Genomic DNA, 20150 nt, shown 5'->3' with positions numbered 1-20150 from the left:
TTAATGACACTCCTAAGGTCATCAAGTAGTAGGTCCAGGAATAGAATCTAAGGCTATGACTACACTATGGCTTTTTCCAATTTTTTTCAGAAGAGGCTTTTCTGAAATTTGGCCTGTCTACACTGGGCCAAATTTTGGAAAATCCCCCTCTTTTGGAAGATCCCTTCTTCCTCATGGAATGAGGAAGACAGGGCTTCTGAAAGAGTGCACTTCCATAAAAAAAAGTGGAAGAGCAAACACATTCCCTGGATGCGGCGGAGTTTTTCTGGAATACCTCTGGTATCCCGAAAACCCCCCTCAGTATAGATGTACCACAAGTCTCCTGAGATGAAGTCCAGTGCTCTATTCATTAGGTTATTCTGTCTTGACTTTATACTTGATTCTGCCTTGACTTTATACTAGGAAACTAATTCCCTCGGATAAAGTTAATTTCCTCTTTCTACATAACTGAACCTCTTCACAAATTAGTTCTTGCTTTGTTTAATACTATTGGTTATACTTAGGTACTTCTCTAATTCAGATTTATTGGAGAGTTTTCTGTCTCTAGATTGGTTGTTATTAGATACCTCATGCTCCAAGAACACCATTTTAATATGATCCTCCTCAACAAACCATCAACATTATCCTATCCAGCCATGTCAGGAAAAAGCTCAGACTGGATGAGAATAGAAACCATTGTCCCTAGAAGCAAGCTCTTCAGGCAAAATAGAAAAATGCAATCGAAGTAGCTCACATTGTTGCTCCCCATTTGGACCTGCTTGTGGATAAAAAGGGGACTTCATTCTCCAAAGTTCTGATCCTACATATGCTTTTATAGATACTTAAACTATGTACCAAAACAATCCCAATCACTCAATCCACCTTTTTTCTGTCTACCTGGCTCTGCCATCAATCAGCTGGTTTCACATTATGTTCTGGAACAACTTCATTTTAATGGACCACAGATATGACTTAAGTTATTAAGAAAGTTTCCAAGGTGGCTGAATATGTTGATAATGGGGAGATATTTCAATCATTGTGATGCCTCACATGAGTAAAGTTAAGTGTAAATGTCTGTACTTCTGGTATCTTTTTTAAACTGTAAATTTACTTTAAACCTATAAAAGTAGCTTCTGTATCAAGCTTTGATTCTGAAACTCAGCTGATAAGGAATTAAAAAAAAATCCACACAAGTTATCAGAAGTAAAACAAAAAAGAGTCATAGATTAATACTTAATACACAGAAGCAAACAGCGTACATTTGTCACTTGAAAAAAATTCTTTCATTCTCACACACAAAGCAAGGACATGGACAAAGTCAAATACTGATCCAATATTGGAAGATTTTTATAATATTTCCTAATATTTCCCATAAAGTTTTATAAAGTTTGAAAATGATTAGAAATAAAACTAAGAAGTATTTTACAAGGTCTATTATATGTTACTTTTGTATCAAATTGGCACTATATCAAATAAGTACCTTACTGGATCTGACTAATAAATCATAATATGATAAATTGATCATTTAATGTCAGAACTGAGATGGCAAGATTTGTATTCATTAACGGGTAGCTCTGAGCATTTGTCTTTCATTTAGCTGACATTTCCAGAGTATGAAAGTTAAAAATAAAAACTCATGGTAGAAATTACAATGATAAATACTTCTGCTGTTTTTACTTAGTCCTTGCAATCTATTAAGTGGAACTTTTTAAACCAATATTTCATTTTACATAATCCATATATTTAATCCACTACTTTCTGTAATAGTCAGTAGCTATCAAACCTCATTATGGCATGCCCATTCATCTAGACATATTAAGGCAGATTGTGGCCTCTGTATTTTGTTTACTGAGGATTTGGACACACTGAACACTGGCACTAAATAACAGTGTCCTAAGTAATTTGGAGAAAGTTCCTAGCACCATTAGAAATCAAATAACTATAATACCAAGAGTCTGATCTAAAACCTACGGCAGTCAATGGGAATCTCTCCACTGACCTCAGTGATCTTTGGATCGCGCCTTAAATGCTCAGCCATGCCTTTGCTCAGAATATACGCTAGTAGCTTCCTTTTGCTTCACTATCTGTAGGTGAATTATATGTAAGTAGATATTACAGCAAGGGGAATAGGGAACAAACTATTTTTGCTGATATTTTGAAAAGATTAGTTGTCAATGATTCTGAGCTACTAATTCACCTTCCATTTTTGATTTAGCAAGTGCATACTGTGCTACTGTAACCCACACCCCTTTTTGGTGTGGTGAACAGTCCCATTTAGGTGCACTGAGACCACAAACAGGGGGGCTATGTCTACACTGGCCACTTATTCCAGAAAATCAGCTGCTTTTCCGGAATAACTTGCCAGCTGTCTACACTGGCCCCTTGAATTCCCGGAAAAGCACTGACGATCTACTGTAAAATCATCAGTGCTTTTCCGGAAAAACTATGCTGCTCCTGTTTGGGCAAAAGTCCTTTTCCGGAAAACTGTTCCGGAAAAGGGCCAGTGTAGACAGCACAGATTTCTTTTCCGCAAAAAAGCCCCAATCGCGAAAATGACGATCGGGGCTTTTTTGCGGAAAAGCGTGTCTACATTGGCACGGACGCTTTTCCGGAAAAAGTGCTTTTCCGGAAAAGCATCCTGCCAATGTAGACATGCTTTTTCCAGAAATACTTATAACGGAAAACTGTTCTGTTTTAAGCCTTTCTGGAAAAGGATGCCAGTGTAGACGTAGCCAGTGTGTCTAGACTACAGGGTTTTTTTTGAAAAAGGTGGCCTTTTTTCAAAAAAAACTTTCCCTGTATCTAGACTGGAAGAATGCCTTTTTTCTAAAGTGCTCGTTCGAAAAAAAGGCGCTATATAATGCAAACTGTGCTTTTTCGAAAGAGAGCATCGAGAATGCTTGGGTGCTCTTTCGAAAAAGTGGCTTGCTATTTCAAAAGTACTGCTTGTAGTGTAGACACTCTTTTTTGAAAGAGGCATTTTCGAAAGTATCTTTCGAAAAAATCTCTTTTGAAAGAGGCTTGCAGTCTAGATGTAGCCACACAGAGACTAATGAGTCTCTTCTATAGCCTTAGCTGAGAGCAGCTTGCTTTTAGGTCATGTGGTAGAGGCTCATGCACTAAGCTACAGAGATCCCAGGTTCAATTCCCCTGTTGGCATTGCTACAGTTCCATATAGCTTTCTGGCGATCTATTAAACCTTGGATTAGTACTAGTTTCCTTATGGTTCCTCACATCTGGTCCCCAAAACTCAAAAACTTCTTCAATAACTGGTCATCTTCCTATTTTTCTCAAAATGGTCACTAACACACACCTGAAATATCACTATTTGACAGGTAATCTGAAAAATTATAGTCTCATAAATAGTCTTCAGATAATATAAAATGTTTTTGATAAAGGTGTTGCATTTGATCTGTACTTTAAATAACAGCAAGATACTTGACCATAACATTTATTCAGGCTTGAGATTGTCATATATTGAGACTGCATTTGTGATGGTTTGCAGCTGTCCACTATTGTTGCAATTCTTATTCTTTGGTTTCTTAATTTTACACAAAAACACAATGTGGCCAGAAGAAGTACTAGGTAGGACAATAATGCAATTTATTAAGTTAAATTTTCCTCTTTCCTTCTGAATCACTGTTGGTGTGTTACATACCTCTCTCAGGATATGTCTACACTACCCCGCTAGTTCGAACTAGCGGGGTAATGTATGCATACCGAACCTGCTAATGAAGCCCGGGATTTGAATTTCCCGGGCTTCATTAGCATAAAGCCGGCGCCGCCATTTTTAAAAGCCGGCTAGTGCGAACCCCGTGCTGCGCGGCTACACGCGGCACAGGCTAGATAGTTCGAACTACGTAGCCATTCCGAACTATCTGTTCCACGAGGAGTACAGATAGTTCGGAATGGCTACATAGTTCGAACTATCTAGCCCGTGCCGCGTGTAGCCGCGCGGCACGGGGTTCGCACTAGCCGGCTTTTAAAAATGGCGGCGCCGGCTTTATGCTAATGAAGCCCGGGAAATTCAAATCCCGGGCTCCATTAGCAGGTTCGGTATGCATACATTACCCCGCTAGTTCGAACTAGCGGGGTAGTGTAGACATACCCTCAGATACATTTGAATTGTGGAGTACAGCAGAACATAAGTCGAATGGTTTTTGTTCTTCTGTTATGTTACATAAGGCCATGATATAGGCCTAAATTGTCAGTTCTTCGTACATTTTCATCTTAGATGACTTGCAAATCTTGCTCCCTTCACTCAATGAAAGCTAGTAGGACACAAGCCTCACAATAAAGTATGGTATGTTTATTAATGTTAGTATTTAAATAGGTTTATATCTTCAGACACATTTTAGATCACTTCTTGTTAAAAAGGAAAGTACAGTACATATATTTTGTGTATGTAGCACTTTAAAGACTAACAAGATGGTTTATTAGATGATGAGTTTTCGTGGGCCAGACCCACTTCCTCAGATCAAATTGTGGAAGAAAATAGTCACAGCCATATATACCAAAGGATACAATTAAAAAAAATGAACACATATGAAAAGGACAAATCACATTTCAGAACAGAAGAGGGAAGCAGGGAGGGGGGAAGGAAGGTGAATGCCTGTGAGTTAATGATATTAGAGGTGGGGAAGGGCAGATGTCTGTGAGTTAATAGTATTAGAGGTGATAATTGGGGAAGCTATCTTTGTAATGGGTAAGATAGCTAGAGTCTTTGTTCAGCCCCCCGCGGAGAGAACTGTACGTATAGTTGGGGTTATTTTTCCCGATGTGCATTACTTTACACTTATCCACATTAAATTTCCTTTGCCATTTTGTTGCCCAATCACTCAGTTTGGTGAGATCTTCTTGGAGTCCCTCACAGTCTGCTTCTGTCTTGACTATCCTGAACAGTTTGGTATCATCCGCAAACTTTACTACCTCACTGCTTACCCCTTTCTCTAGATCATTTATGAATAAGTTGAAAAGGATTGGTCCCAGGACTGATCCCTGGGGTACACCACTAGTTACCCCTCTCCAATCTGAAAATTTATCATTTATTCCTACCCTTTGTTTCCTGTCTTTTAACTAGTTCTCAATCCAAGAAAGGACCTTCCCTCTTATCCCATGGCAATGTAATTTACACAAGAGCCTTTGGTGAGGGACCTTGTCAAAGGCTTTCTGAAAATCCAAGTATACTATATCTGCTGGATCCCCCTTGTCTGCATGTTTGTTAACCCCTTCAAAGAACTCTAAGGGTACGTCTACACTACAACGTTAATTCGAACAAACTTAGTTCGAATTAGATAATTCGAACTAAGCTAATTCGAACTAACGGATCCAGACTAAAAAACTAGTTCAAATTAGCGTTTTGCTAATTCGAACTAGCATGTCCACATTAAGTGGACCCTGAACCGGGCGTAAGGATGGCCGGAAGCAGTGCAAGCAGGGCATGAGAGGAGGACTTAGAGCGTGGAGATGCTGTCTCAGGCTAGCCGAGGGCTGTGCTTAAAGGGTCCCGACCCCCACCCCTGACAGACAGTTCTCAGGGGTGCCCCGCTTGCAAAGCAGTCCTGGCTTGGAGTGCCTGGACTACCCACACTGGGCACATCACACCACTCGGCCATCAGCCCGGCTGCACTTGCCGCAGGCTGCCATCTGGGGAGAGGGGGCAATTGGGGAGCTGCAGGAGAACTTCTACCACCAGAAGCCCGCAGAGCCAGCCCAGTACTACCCATTGGGGGCACGTACCCCATTCCTCCCTCACCTCCTTCTCCCTAGCCCATCTTCTTGATGTACAAAATAAAATACAATTGTGTTAAAAAATGGAATCTGTCTTTATTGAACAAAACTGGGGGAGACTGGGAAAAGGAGGTGGGAGAGGGGAAGAAAGAGGCTGGGAGAGGGGAGGGCAATTAAAATGATCAGGGCTTGGGAACAGGTCCCATATGAAGAGAGGCTAAAGAGACTGGGACTTTTCAGTTTAGAAAAGAGGAGACGGAGGGGGGGACAGGATAGAGGTCTCTAAAAGCAGGAGTTGGGTAGAAAGGGTGCATACGGAAAAGTTCTTCATTAGTTCCCATAAAGAAGGACTAGAGGACACCAAAGGAAAGGAATGGGTAGCAGGCTTCAAACTAGTAACAGAAAGTTGTTCTTCACAAAGCAAAGAGTCAACCTGTGGAACTCCTTGCTGCAGGAGGCTGTGAAGGCTAGAACTAGAACAGAGTTTAAAGGGAAGTGAGATCAAGTCATGGAGGTTGGGTCCATGGAGTGGTATTAGCCAGGAGGTAGGAGTGGTGTCCCTGGCCAAGGTTTGCGGAAGGCTGGAGAGGGATGGCACGAGACAAATGGCTTGGTCACTGTCTTCGGTCCATCCCCTCCAGGGTCCCTAGGGTTGGCCGCTGTTGGCAGACAGGCTACTGGGCTCGATGGACCTTTGGTCTGACCCAGGACGGCCATTTTAAGCTCAGGGTCGGGGGTCTCAGTGGACCACCTTGATTTTCATGCACTCCTGCTCCTGGGTGGCCAGGCTGGCAGCTCTTCTGCCCTAGCCGTCCACCTTCCTGTGCCTAGTGCAGAGATCGTGGACGAGGTCCACGATGTCCGCACTAACCCAGGTGGGTGCCCACCTCTTGCGGTCCCGGGCAAGCTTCCGGGAGCTGCCAGCCTGGTTCCGGGAAGAGGGAGAGGTCTGGGGGGCATCGGGTGGGTGGCTCAATCCGTGCCAGGTGCAGGGTCTGCTGGCTGGGTGCTCGCAGGCTTGCACCTGGCACGGGCACCGTAGCCAGCCCGTGCCCCTTTAAGGGGTCCAGGGCCGGGAGGGGGGCAATAGAGTTTCCCTGGTGTTGGCCAGAGTGGCCACCAGGGAAACCTGGGGACGGCTAGCCTCCCACTAGTTCGAATTAAGGGTCTACACAGCCCTTAATTCGAACTAGTAAGTTCGAACTAGGCTTAATCCTCGTGGAATGAGGATTACCTAGTTCGAACTAAGCTCTCTGCTAATTCGAATTAAATTCTAACTAACGGAGCGCTAGTGTAGCGCCTATGAAAGTTAGTTGTAGACATACCCTCATAGATTAGTAAGACAGGATTTCCCTTTACAGAAACCATGTTGACTTTTGTCCAACAAATTAAGTTCTTCTATATCCTTCACAATTTTATTCTGCACTATTGGTTTGACTAATTTGCCCTGTACTGAAGTTAGACTTACCGGTCTGTAATTGCCAGGATTGCCTCTAGAGCCCTTTTTAAATATTGGTGTCACGTTGGCTACCTTCCAGTCATTAGGTACGGAAGCCGATTTAAAGGATAGGTTACAAACCACGGATAATAGCTCAGCAATTTCCCATTTGAGTTCTTTTAGAACCCTTGGATGAATGCTATCCGGTTCCGGAGATTTGTTAACATTAAGTTTTTCTATTTGTTCCAAAACCTCCTTTAATGACACTTCAATCCGGGACAGTTCCTCAGATTCACCACCCACAAAAGACGATGCAGATTCTGGAATCTCCCCAACATCCTCAGCCGTGAAGACTGAAGCAAAGAAATCATTTAGTTTCTCCGCAATGGCTTTATCGTCCTTGATTGCTCCTTTTATAGCTCGATCATCTAGGGGACCCACAGGTTTTTTAGCAGGCTTCCTGCTTCTAATGTACTTAAAAAACATTTTGTTATTTCTTTTTGAGTTTTTGGCTAGCTGTTCCTCAAAATCTTTTTTTGCTTTTCTTATTACATTTTTACACCTGATTTGACAGTGTTTATGTTCTTTTCTATTTATCTCACTAGGATTGGACTTCTGCTTCTTAAAAGATACCTTTTTTGTCCCTCTCTGCTTCTTTTACATGGTGGTTAAGCCACGGTTACTCTTTTGTAGGTCTCTTGCTATGTTTTTTTAATTTGGGGTATACATTTAAGTTGGGCCTCTTATGGTATCTTTAAAAAGTTTCCGTGCAGTTTTCAGGGATTTGGCTCTAGTCACTGTGCCTTTTAATTTCTGTTTAACTAAACTCCTCATTTTTGTGTAATTCCTTTTTTTAAATGCCGGGGTGCTGGACTGCTGAGTGTTGTATATTGGGTTTTAGATATAGATCTTGTTGTTATGGTAACTGAGTAGGTCACTGGGGTCAGCCCATCTAGTCTGGGCTTGTTCTGGTGAGTTCTGTGCTATGCAATAAAATGGACCCTTGCACCTACTCCAGCTCTCTGCCTTTCCACTGATTTCTTCCTATGCTCTGAAACTCCCCACAACATAACACTGAGGTGTTCTTCCCACCACAGGAATGTTGAATGTTGTTATAGTATATCACCTCCTTACAATAACTGTAATAGTAAATGCAGCAGTTTGCTTACATTTTGATTATTCTGAATACTGTATTGCTTATTCTACAGTTTTCTTTATTTCAGAATGACAAGCAGCAAAGAGGACAGGATTGTCAACTTTTTGTGATGCACCTAACCCTTTGCACATTTGTCATTGCATAGGGACATTTTCTTTCATTTATCAGGAGATCTATTCCATCCCTTGTGGAGATATTTTCATTTTGCATAATACATAATTATCACATTTTAGAGCCTAGAAACTATAATGAGTTCATATACCAGTTGCTTTGCCTTCATTATGTCACTTAACTTCACAGTGTTATGGTTTAAATAACTGAAAACAATTAACAATAATAATCGGTGGTGGTGATCAGAAATACTACCAGTTTCCTCCATGCTAAGGGACAAAAATAACCCTATTGCAATATTGACTTAGTAAAAGTGATCACTATGCAAGATGTAACAAACATCTCATGTATTCCTGTTTCCATATAAGAACATAAGAATGGCCATAGTTGGCCAGACCAAAGGTCCATCCAGACAATGCCAGATGCCCCAGAGGGAGTGAACAGAAACAGGTATTCATTAAGGCTATATCTACACTGCAGAGAAAAGTCGGAAAAAGATATGCAAAATGTGAAGCACAATTTGCGTATCTTTCTTCGCTTTTTTTCCGAAAGAGGCTTTTCTGAAATTTGGCCCATCTACACAGGGCCAAATTGCAGAAAAAAATCCTCTTTTGGAATATCCCTTGTTCCTCTCATCAGGTATGTCTACACTACCACCCTACTTCGAACTAGGGTGGTAGTGTAGACATACCCATTGAGAGGAATACAGGGATACTGAAAGAACACGCCTGCTTTTTTGGAAACAGCGGATGCATTCCTTGAGCATGGCAGAGCTTTTCCGGGATACCTCTGGTATCCCGGAAAAGCTCTGCAGTCTAGACATAGCCTAAGTGATCCCTCTCCTGTCATCCATTCCCAGCCCCTAACAAACAGAGCCCAGGGACACCATTCCTACCCATCCTGTCCAATAAGTATTGATGGCCTCCATTAATTCATCTTGTTCTTTTTTGAATCCTGTTAAAGTCCTGGTCTTTATGACATCCTCCCTGAGGAAAAGTTTAGCATTGGTGATTATGATTGAAAACAATTAGGCTATCACTGCAGTACTAGGGAGACATGAGTAAAATATTAGTATTTCTGTTTGGGGAAAAAAAGGTCAATAAATATTTTAATTTTCATGAATGTCTTTCAAAGACTAGATTCAGGGGATAGCCGAGTTAGTCTCTACAGAAAAAACAACAAATGGTCTGGTAGCACTTTATAGACTAACAAAACACTTAGATGATATCATATTTGGGGGTCATGTAACTAGTTACGCAACCCCCAAGCATGATACCATCTACATGTTCTGTTAGTCTATAATTTAGGCTATGTCTAGACTTCAAGCCTCTTTTGAAAGAGGGTTTTTTGAAAGAATCTTTCAAAAAAGCCTCTTTAGAAAGAGAGCATCTAGACTGCAACTACTTCTTTCGAAAAAGTGAGCCACCTTTTGAAAGAGAGCCCCCAGGCAGTCTGGATGCTCTCTTTCAAAAAAGCCCTGTTTCCATTCAAGAATGCCTTTTTTCAAAAAAGCACTTTCAAAAAAAGGTGTTCTTCCTCGTAAAATGAGGTTTACCGCAGTAGAAAAAACCACCACGTTCTTACGATTTAATTTTGAAAGAACGCAACAGCAGTCTAGATGCAGGGGAAGTTTTTTTTCAAAAAAAAGGCCACCTTTTTCGAAAAAATCCTGTAGTCTAGATACACCCTAAAGTGCTACCAGGCCATTTGTTGTTTTTTCAAAGACTAGGCATTACTTGTTTTTCAGATTTTTCCTTTCTGAAAAGTCTGTAATATTCTTGTGTCCTTACAAGTTTTTACTTACTGATTTGATTGTAGACTCTCATTTATTTAATGTCATGATAAGCTTATAATTCTGTAGCAAAAAGTGTTTAAAAGCACTGTGCTACATTCTTGGCTAGGGAGTTTATTTGTTATGGTCCATAGCCTGGCTTGTTTCAAATTAAAGCCCAGATGTTCTGTTCTCTTAGCTTTTAAAAAAAATTAGAACACTGAAACAAGTTGGATTCCCCATTCAAATTACCTGATGCTTCCATCATTGTTTTCTTTTTTAAGAAATCGCTTCCTCGGTGAACAGCTAAGTGCACTAAAGATCTCACCATTTTTAAAAAAAAAAACCCTCCGAAAGAGATCAACAGAAATGTCTCAACACCCTCAGAAGTGTTTCACTTCAAAATCCATCTCTGAAAAACTCACAATTTCTTTAACATGATCCTGACATCTATTCTTGTTTATTATTAGGTACTAACGTGAACACATTGTAAAGAGGGTTAAGTTAAATTTAGATATAAACAGTCATTTTGACTCATCGAAAGGAGAATGTAGCATTGCTAGGGATCTTCATAGGGCACACTATAGTGGATGTGCTGGAAGATGGCTTAGATTATATTTAAAATAACCCATAGTTTTGTCTTTCTGAAGGCATTTTTATTGTATTGGATAAGGGAATAATTCACTCATCTAGCTACTTGTTTTCTCGGCAGTTTACTCATCCACTTTTTACAATTTAACCCACATTCTATTTCAAAACATCTCCCTTACACATTAAAACATATATACATATTTTTTCTTTGTTAAAAATATCACTGGATTTATTTTGCAGAGTTTAAATAGGAACTTTACTAGTGTCACATGCAAGGCATTTTTACACTTGCTGAAAAAATGATCCCTATCCTTCAAGTGCTTTGAATTTCAGTGAAGTTACAGGGCTAGAATCTGTGTATAGAATAGCCTAAAATATAGTGCAATAAACTATCTAGTTGGGACAGCAAAAACTTGTCACAGCTCAGCAGTCAGATTTAGGTTTTTGAAATTTTAAATCTGTTTAATGAGTGTGCCCATGTAAATACCTGCATATTATAAATTAGAGCATGTACAGGGATAAAACCGCATTGTAGAACAGCACTGGAATGGTGTCTGTTGGAAGGGCCAGTTGCAGTGCTGCAAAACCAGAAATTAGTGAAAATTAGCCCTTCCAAATCACGTGAGCCCAGAGAAGTGCCTGCATATTTGGGCTGCTTATATAAAATGTTAAACAATATATGATTTACACAGGTGCTCTCTGGCACCTCCTGATACCTGAATTGAATTAGGCTCTATTGAGCTATGTGTTGCTGCTCCCTGAATATCCAGGAGTCACTGCAGCTGGGGAACTGGACCCCAGGTCTCCCACATCCCAAGTGAGCACTGTAACCACTTCCCATGCTGGTGCACTCTTGCTAGCCTACATGACTCTTTATTTATTCAGAATGGAAAGGCTTCAACCAGTGAGACAGAAAGCCCCCACCAGAATGTCCCATTACGCAGTGGTTAGAGCACACACCTGAGCCATGGTAGATCCCTATTAAAATCCTTTCTCTCCTCCACGGAGTGGGAAAGACTGGGACTTCCCACATAAAAGGCTGAAGCTCTCTATATCAGGACTTTTTAGTTTGGCAATATCCATGGTCCAGCGGGACCACTGGTGTTCCTGGACCAGCGAGTCCCTGTGAGTACTGGAGGCAATAGACATACAGGGGCCAGGATCCCAGCCAGTCTGGCTGCAGGGTGGGCCCGTGGCTGGGAGCTCTGCTGCAGGATCTGGCTGGACCAGTGGCATGACAACCAGAGTATGAGCTGGCTCTGGCAGGGTAGTGGGCTGCCATATTGGGGCAGGTGTCCTGGCTGCAGGGCAGTGGGATATTAGACTGGTGGCAGTGGGGGAGCCTGTAGGGCAGCCAGCAGCAGAACAGCTGTTAGCCTTGCTGTGGTTGTGAACCCAGCTGAGCAAATGTCAGGGAGGGAGCTGGCAAGGTGAAAAATGTAGACACAGTCACACCTGGCACAGAATGAGAGACAGACAGATAAAACTAGATAAAATAAAAGCAACAGGGACCAGTTGCAGATGTAATTCCTTGTTTCAACAAAATATATTTAAAATTAATTTCACAAGATTATGAAATTTTCATAAAAATTACTGCTTTAAAATAATTTCTGAGCTTCATTTATTTATATTAGCTCTGTAACTCCTTTTTTCCCTATTAGCCCCAGAATCAGTAAGTTTCTAAAATAAAGGTGAAGAATTGATGTACAAATACAATATCATTTGTTTGGCAAGATAATTTTTTCTGCTTATTTTATCTGCATTTACACTCTGGATATTTTTGAAAATATGTTAACAATGATGTTTAGTCAGACTTGTATTCAACTGTTCTAATTTTGCAGCACCATAAGTCATCTCACTTTTATGAAGCCTGGTATACCCAAATTACTCATCCACACTGCTGGGCCAGTGGCAGCGGCTCATAGTGCCAGTTGGAAGTCCTAGATTTAGTAGCTTAGGCAACATCTCAGACAGCTGCTCAGACGACAGTTTGAATGATTCAATTTTTGATAGAGGTGTGTGTACCAAGTGTTAATAGCTGAACCGTTTATGTGGTGACACTGATAGCCACAAGATGACACTTACATTAGCTTCAGCCACATTCAAATAGCTTTGGCTGCCTGTGGTAGACACTGGGAGACAAACATACACATAGGATATGTCTAGACTACATGCCTCTGCCAACAGAGGCATGTAAAATAGGCTACCCGACATAGTCAATGAAGCAGAGATTTAAATATCCCCAGCTTCATTAAAACAAAAATAGCCGCCACGCTGTGCCGGCTCAGCTGATCGTTGGCACAGTGTGCGAGTCAGGACACGGATTGGTCGACAGGGGAAGCCTTTGTCGACTGATCCTGTAAACCTCGTTTCATGAGGCATAAGGGAGTGGTCGACAAAGGCTTCCCCTGTCAACCAATCCACGTCTTGACTCACGCACTCTGCCAATGATCAGCTGAGTCGGCACAGCACGGCGGCCATTTTTATTTTAATGAAGCCAGGGATATTTAAATCTCCACGTCATTGACTATGTCAGGTAGCTTATTTTACATGCCTCTGTCGGCAGAGGCATGTAGTCTAGACATACCCATAGTGAATAATAAACAGAAACGGCAAGAGCAATGTTTACTTTATGCAGCAGCTTTTATGTCAGTGGAGGATGCTGCACAATGTTCTCCAATATATTGACCCCAATCAATGAAAATCACAGGCAGCAGTGGGATCTCTGATTTTAGCAAAACGGAATAATGAATGAGAGCACTGGTGCTGCCAACTCTTAACCATTTTATCTCATAATATTTGTCGGTCATTTTGAAAGCCCAGTTTGTTGGACTCATGTGAATGTTACAAAATGTCAGCTTTCCTCTCAAATATGAGTATCTAATGTTCTCAGTTATGAAGAAAGACTGGGAAACATCACTCACATGTACCCTACAGGTTCAAAACTCAGAAAACTATTTCTCTTCCTACAAAAAATACTGCTTTTACCAAGGTGTATGGTTTTTAAGCCAGTCCCATGGTTTTGTGGTTGTCTCATGTGCTTTGAAAGTTTAGAATTAATAACATTTAAATCTGCTTTATGGACCTAGAGATTGTATGGATTCAGATTATGGTTTTTTTTCCCCAAATCAATAACAGTTGAGTTCAGAGGAAATGGAATTCAGAGAAAAAAATTGGGGTGAATTTGGATTTCGTTTTCCACTATAAAAAACAGGAGTGGTTCCTGGAATTTGCAGGGAGGGATAACAAGAAGTACATTTAAAATATTGCAGTATGGGGCTATGTTTAGAAAAGGGGTTTCCATTAGTTCCCTTGAAGCCACTACACAGCCTATATAGTACATTAGTATATTATATAACTAGGAGATGGACCCGGCATTGCTCAGAACTGTAACTCAATTAATGTTTTTTTAAATAAAAGGAAAATGTACATGCTGTATTTACATGATTGTTTTTCTCAAAAATGAAGGAGAAAAGATTGTATTAATTAACGAATGACAATGATTCCTATGTTAGAATTTAGAACATAGGTCAGAGGTGGAGGTCTCAAGGCAGGATATTGGATGTTGGAAGTCTCAGGGCAGAGGGTGGAGGTGCAGGAATCAGGGCAGAGGATTGTGTGTGGGAGGGAAGGCTCAGGGCAGGAGGTGGGAGGTGCCAGAGTTGGGACAAGCGGGTGGGAGGGTTGGGGACTCAGGGCAAGGATTGGGGGAATAGGAGTCAGGGGCTCACAGCATGAGGTGGGGGTGCAGGAGTGAGGGTTGGGGACTGAGAGGTGTAAGGGATTGAGGGCAGGAGGTCAGGGAATAGGTTAGGGTGTTGGATTTGTGGTGGATCTTAGGGCACGGGGGATGTAGGAATCAGGGTAGGGGGTGGAGGGGCTAAGGGCAGGGGCTCAAAGAAAAGGGCTGCTTCTTGGGGGGCTGTGCTGCCTGTTGCCAGCATCTCCTTGGGAAGCAACAGTTTCTGGATCCCCCCCCCCAGCATCTCCTTATCTCCGCAGGGTGGAGGTGGCTTCTGCCCACCCACCCCTTGTCTCCTCTAGTGGGCCAGACTGCAGTTTCTATCCACCCCAAGGGATTTCCAGTGAGCCAGAAACTGCTGCTCACTCCCTCACCCCAGTGGAGGGGGACATAAAGTGCTTTCTGCCCCTTTCCCCAGAGGAGCTGCTTGTGCCTGGGCCTCCAGTACCTCATGGGCTCAGGGTAGGCCACTGGGCTATAGTTTCTAGCTCTCCTAGAGGCAATGAGGCCACTAGGTTGTGATATGAGCCTCTCTCGGCATGGCTTGAGGGGCGAGGGGGGTTGGGCACCAGGCCACAATTTACAGCTCCCCTGGAGTGTCCTGAGGTCAGGGGGCTTCTGGGCCACAATTTGTGGGCCCTCCATATGTCCTGGGGGCAGGGGCAGACAGAGTTGTGCTGCCTGGCCCCGGGCATTGTTCCGGGGGGATGGGACACAGTGGGCTGTTGGCCAGCATGGCTCCTCCACCCCATCTGGTGCTACACTGAAGATCTGAGGTGGGGTCTTAGAGTATATGAGCCACTTACCTGGTCTGGTAGATGGCCAAGTAGAGCCCTGTTCCCAGCTGGTCACTCTGCTGCTGGTGCAGGTGCCCCCAGTGGTCACTTTGCAGTATAGCTGTCCCCCACATTCACTGCTTCCCAGAGGTCCCTCTATATATAGCTCTTCCTCCAATCAGCCCCCTCCCTTTCTAAGTTTGGGAAAACATAGAATTAACTCAGACTAGAACATATATGACTAACTCGACCACCCCTTTGAAGCTTTTGAACATGCAAGGCACTGCATTCAGCTGCATGGAGTAGATTCCCATTCTAGGCCTTTTTCATTTTCCTGGCACAAACAAACCCTGATCTTGCCTTAATTTAGGATAAGAGAAAGCTCGATACCAAATTTGGTGGTCCTAGCTCTTACCATTTAGGAAGAATTTTTGAAAATATATAGATAGACTAGCTGATGCATCATCAGCAATAGCTACGCATCAAGAATTATGGCAGCTTGCTGAAGTACTCTGGACAGTAATTAAACAAAAACTAGATACTAGCCACAACATTCAACTTAATCCAAAACCTTAGCAAAGACATTCCTGAGAACATACCTATGAAATCATCATCAAAATAACCATAATAATCATGTACATTTCCATAGGACTGCTCCTGAATGGGGGTCTCATTTTCCAGTGAACAATCACATGTGCCTTATATAGTACATGAGATAACTGAAGCCTGGGGCCAGTCAATTATTTATCTAATGTTAATGAGTCAGAGGCAGTTACCATAAAAATATAAGAATGGCCATAGAGGGTCAGACCAAAGATCCATTTAGACCTATATCTTGTCTGCCAACAGTGGCCCATGCCAGATGCCCTAGAGAGAGTGAACAGAACAGGGAATCATCAAGTAATTCCTCTCAAGTAATTCCATCAAGTAATTGCCAGGACTATAATAGAGTTTAAAGAGAAGCTGGATAAATTCATGGAGGTTAGGTCCATAAAAGGCTATTAGCCAGGGGATAAAATGGTGTCCTTGGCCTCTGTCTGTCAGAGGCTGGAGAGGGATGGCAGGAGACAAATCGCTTGATCATTGTCTTCGGTCCACCCTCTCTGGGGCACCTGGTGCTGGCCACTGTCGGTAGACAGGATACTGCGCTAGATGGACCTTTGGTCTGACCCAGTACGGCTGTTCTTATGTTCTTATGTTCTTTCCTGTCACCCATTCCCAGCCTCTGACAGAGGCTAGGGACACCATTCCTACCCGCCCTGGCTAATAGCCATTGATGGACATAACCTCCATGAATTTATCCAGTTCTTTCTTGAACCTGTTAAAGTACTTGTCTTTACAACCTCCTCTGGCAAGGAGTTCCACAGGCCGACCGCATGTTGTATGAAGAAAAACTTCCTTTTGTTTGTTTTAAGCCTGCTGCCTATTAATTTCATTTAGTGACCCCTAGTTCTTATGTTATGTGAACAAGTAAATAACTTTTTCTTATTCACTTTTACCATACCAGTCGTGATTTTATAGACCTTTATTGTATCTCCCCTTAGTCTTTTCTTGTCTAAACTGAAAAGTCCCAGTCTTTTTAATCTCTATTCATATAGGACCTATTCCAAATCCCTAATCATTTATGTTGCCCTTTTCTGAATCTTTTCCAGTGCCAATATATCTTTTTTGAAACAAGGCAACCACATCTGTATGCAGTGTTCACGATGTGGAAGTACCATGGTTTCATATCGAGGCAATAAGATGTTCTCTGTCTTATTCTCTCTCCCTTTTTTAATGATTATTAAAATTCTGTTTGCTTTTTTGACTGCCGCTGCACACTGAGTGGATGTTTTCACAGAACTATCCACAATGACTCCAAAGTCTCTCTCTTGAGTAGTTCTAGTTAATTTAGTCCCCATCATATTGTCTGTATAGTTGGGATTATTTTTTCCAATGTGCATTACTTTATATATATCAACATTAAATTTCATTTGCCATTTTGATGCCCAATCACTTAGGTTGGTGATATATTTTTGAAGCTCTTCACAGCCTGCTTTGGTCTTAACTATCTTGAACAATTTAGCATCATCTGCAAATTTTATCACCTCACTGTTTACCCCTTTCTCCAGATCATTTACAAATAGGTTGAATAGGATTGGTTCCAAGACAGATCCTTAGGGGAAACCATTAGTTACCTCTCTCCATTCTGACCCTTTATTCCTAACCTTTGTTTCCTGTCTTTTAACCATGAGAGGACCTTTCATCTTATCCCATGATAACTTACTTTACTTAAGAGCCTTTGGTGAAGGACATTGTCAAAGGCTTTCTGGAAATCTAAGAATACTGTATCCACTGAATCCTGCCTGTCCACATGTTTGTTGACCCCCTCAAAGAACTCTAGCAGATTAGTAAGGCGTGATTTCCTTTTATAGAAATCATGTTGACTTTCCCCCAACAAATTATATTCATCCATTTATCTGACAATTTTATTCTTCACTATAGTTTCAACTAATTTGCCGGGTACTGATGTTAGACTTAACAGTGTGTAATTGCAAGGAACACCTTTACAGCCCTTTTTAAATGTTGGCATCACATTACCTATCTTCCAGTCATTAGGTACAGAATCTGATTTAAAAGTTGGGTTACAAACCACAATTAAAAGTTCTGCAATTTCACACTTGAGTTCTTTCAGAACTTTTGGATGAATGCCATCTGGTTCTGGTGACTTGTTACTATTAAGTTTATCAATTTGTTCCAAAACCTCCTCTACTGACACCTCAATCTGACAAATTCCTCGTATTTGTCACCTAAAAAGAATGGCTCAGGTTTGTAATCTCCCTAACATCCTCAGTTGTAAAGACAGAAGCAACACATTTATTTAGTTTCTCCAATATGATCTGATCATTTTTGGGTGCTCCTTTGGCATCTCAATCATCCGAGGGCCTCACTGGCTGTTTAGCAGGCTCCCTGCTTCTGATGCACTTAAAAAACATTTTGCTATTCCTTTTTGAGATTTTGGCTACCTGTTCTTCAAACTCCTTTTTGGCTTGTCTTTATTATATATTTACACTCAGTTTGACAGAATTAATGTTCCTTTCTATTTTCCTCATTAGGATTTAACTTCCTCTTTTTATCTCTCACTGCTTTTTTGACTTGGTTGTTGATCCATAGTAGCACTTTATTGGTTCCCTTACTGTGTGTGCGTGTGTGTGCGTGTGTGTGTGTGTTATATTTGGGGTATACATTTAAGCTGGGCCTCTATTATGGTGTCTTAGAAAAGTTTCCTTGCAGCTTGCAGGGATTTTATTTTTGTCACTTTACCTTTTAATTTCTATTTATCTAACCTCCATATTTTTGTGCACTTCCCCTGTCTGAAATTAAATGCCACAATGTTGGGGTGCTGAGGTGTTTTCTCCACCATAAGGATGTTCAATTTTATTACATTATGGATACTATTGCCAAGTGGTCCAGATATACTTGCTCTATGGACTAGATCCCGTGCTCCACATAGGAAAAAATCAAGACTTGCCTATCCCCTTGTGGGTTCCAGAACCAGCTGCTCCAAGAAGTAGTCATTTAAAGAAGTGGTTCCCAACCTTTTCGCACATACAGACCCCCTTTCAATCTATTAAAATTATGTGGACCTCCAAACAATATAGCTGTTCTCAAACATTCCATTACTTGATAATCATCTGAAATGTTCATGTTATTCTTATTATATTTTACACTTAATTTGACAGAATTTATGTTCCTTTCTATTTTTCTCACCAGGATTTAACTTCCACACATATAGTAGTATTGAGAGGTAATACAGTATGTCCACATTGAAATGTAACAACTTTGAAAAGAGGAAAAGAGGAGACTGAGTGGGGATATGATAGAGGTCTCTAAAAGCATGAGTGGAGTAGAAAGGGTGCATCAAGAAAAGTTCTTCATTAGTTCCCATAATAGAAGGACTAGAGGACACCAAAGGAAAGGAATGGGTAGCAGGCTTCAAACTAGTAACAGAAAATTGTTCTTCACAAAGCAAAGAGTCAACCTGTGGAACTCCTTGCTGCAGGAGGCTATGAAGGCTAGAACTAGAACAGAGTTTAAAGGGAAGTGAGATAAAGTGATGGATGTTGGGTCCATGGAGTGGTATTATCCAGACGGTAGGAGTGATGTCCCTGCCCAAAGGTTATGGAAGGCTGGAGAGGGATGTCACAGGACAAATGGCTTGGTCACTGTCTTCGGTCCATCCCCTCCAGGGTTCCTAGGGTTGGCCACTGTTGGCAGACAGGCTACTGGACTAGATGGACCTTTGGTCTGGCCCAGTACGGCCATCGTAAGCTCAGGGCTCAGGGTCGGGGGTCTCAGTGGACCACCTTGATTTTCATGCACACCTGTTTCTGGGTGGCCAGACTGGCAGCTCTCCTGCCCTAGACGCAAGGTCCACGATGTCTGCACTATACCAGGCGGGTGCCCACCTCTTGCAGTCCCGGGCTAGCTCCCGGGAGCCGCCAGCCTGGTCCCGGGAAGAGGGGGTGGGCTGGGGGGCATCGGGTGGCTGGCTCGAGCCGTGCCAGTTGCAGGGTCTGCTAGCTGGGTGCTGGCAGGCTTGCACCTGGCATTGGCACTGTAGCCAGCCCGTGCCCCTTTAAGGGGTCCGGGGCCGGGAGGCGGACAATAGAGTTTCCCTGGTGTTGGCCAGAGTGGCCACCAGGGAAAGCTGGGGAGGGCCAGCCTCCCACTAGTTCGAATTAAGGGGCTACACACCCCTTAATTCGAACTAGTAAGTTCGAACTAGGCTTAGTCCTCGGAGAATGAGGTTTACCTAGTTCGAACTAAGCGCTCCGCTAGTTCGAATTAAGTTCGAACTAGCGGAGCGCTAGTGT

The sequence above is a fragment of the Pelodiscus sinensis genome, chromosome 13 (assembly GCF_049634645.1).
Source record: "Pelodiscus sinensis isolate JC-2024 chromosome 13, ASM4963464v1, whole genome shotgun sequence".
In the NCBI taxonomy this organism is placed as follows: domain Eukaryota; kingdom Metazoa; phylum Chordata; order Testudines; family Trionychidae; genus Pelodiscus; species Pelodiscus sinensis.
Note: the sequence above shows the minus strand (reverse complement) of the source record.